Raw genomic sequence first — 1,564 nt, 5'->3', positions numbered from 1 at the left:
CTGTTGTGATGAGTCAAATGCGCCTCTTCCAAGGCAAGTTCTTGCACAAGGACTTCTGCTTACTCAGCCTGCTCCACCATCAAGATGACACGGGAAGGGTCATGTTATGGTAGTGTGAGGGCACGGCTACCCAGGCTGGAAAGCGAGACCTCCCAGACTCGACCTTCCGGGCACTCTGCCCCTTGAGGGCCTGTGGATCCTTTCTCAGCCTGAGGCGTTGAAACATGTGAAGCCAAGTCAAGATTGCAAAAGAAACCAGTGACTCTAAGATACAGACTCTACACATCACAGAGCCAGTTCTGCGCTTCTTTATCAACAGTTTAATGGTGACCGTTTGGCAGCGGTCATGTATCTGCTGTCTTAAAGGATTTAAAGGATATCTAAAAGGATTTGCAGCAAATCTAAAAGGGTGTCTGTGATTTCTCTTGGAGAGAAAGCCCCAAATTCTGTTAACATTACCACAGAGCTTTCCTATATCCATTCATGTTGAAAAGCAGTGCTAAATTTCAGGTAAAGGTTAGGGAAAATACATACTCTTTGGCACCCAAGTTCATGGATTGCTAGATTCTCTCTACAGACCTGTGGGAAACAGGACATTTGTGGGTCCTGGGTGAACAATACTCGGTTGAGAGGGAAACCCACAAGTTTAGGAAGGAGTGTGGGTAAGAGCCACCTATGCTCAAGAACAGGAGGACAGATGGGGAGGCCAGGGCAGGCTGAGGGGTGGGTAGGTATGTGGGTGCACACTGTGACCGACTCTAGGACCCCAAAGAAGCCCCCCTAGAATTCCCTTAGCTGTCCTGACTGACCCACTGCGGCAGTCTTTGGGTTAGCACTGTCTTCCAAGGTGCCTGTTACCCAGTGGAGCATGTGGTCAGAACCTGTTCCTCAGCAACCAGCCTGGCAATGCTGAGGCCTGAGCCCTGGGTAGAATGAGAGAAGGCACGAAGCGGGAAGTCTCAGGCAGCGCTGGTGACCAGCCAGGCCAAGGTCCTGGTGCAGAGAGGAGCCAGGCAACTTTGGATAAGGGGGAGAGGCCTGGGTGGAGGTGGGGCAGTGTCCAAACCAGAACTGGCTTTTGTCCTGCTGGGTGGGGGTACTCAGGATGCAATGCATGGGGGAGGAAGCCATGAGGAAGTTTCTGGAAGTCTGTGCCTTTCACCTCCTTCCTGAACTTCCTCTCCCCTCCTCCCACTCAGAAGCAATTTCCTTTTTTCAAAATGCAACTCCAAACATTGAATCTCAGAGGACTGCTCTGTGAGAGCTATGACAGCAAGCTCTCTCTGAAGGTAAGAGAAAGATGGGATGTTAAAAAGCCTGTTTGCTATGTGACGTGACTTGAATCTCTGGCTCTTGGCCACCTGCGTCCTGTCTGCAGTGGATATCAGCTAGGGTCATGGATCAGGTTTGCTGTCCTTCCTTTGTGTCCACCTGCCCCCAAGTAGCCTGGCCTCCAGGAACTCCCTGCATTGGGGAGGTTAGCACTCTGCAGCCTGGGTAGGCAGCATGTCATGGCAGAGTGTCATGGCTTAAGGTTTTTCAAGGGAAAACAATACAATATCGG

Source organism: Octodon degus, unplaced genomic scaffold (assembly GCF_000260255.1).
Source record: "Octodon degus isolate 3935 unplaced genomic scaffold, OctDeg1.0 scaffold00020, whole genome shotgun sequence".
Classification (NCBI taxonomy): domain Eukaryota; kingdom Metazoa; phylum Chordata; class Mammalia; order Rodentia; family Octodontidae; genus Octodon; species Octodon degus.
Note: the sequence above shows the minus strand (reverse complement) of the source record.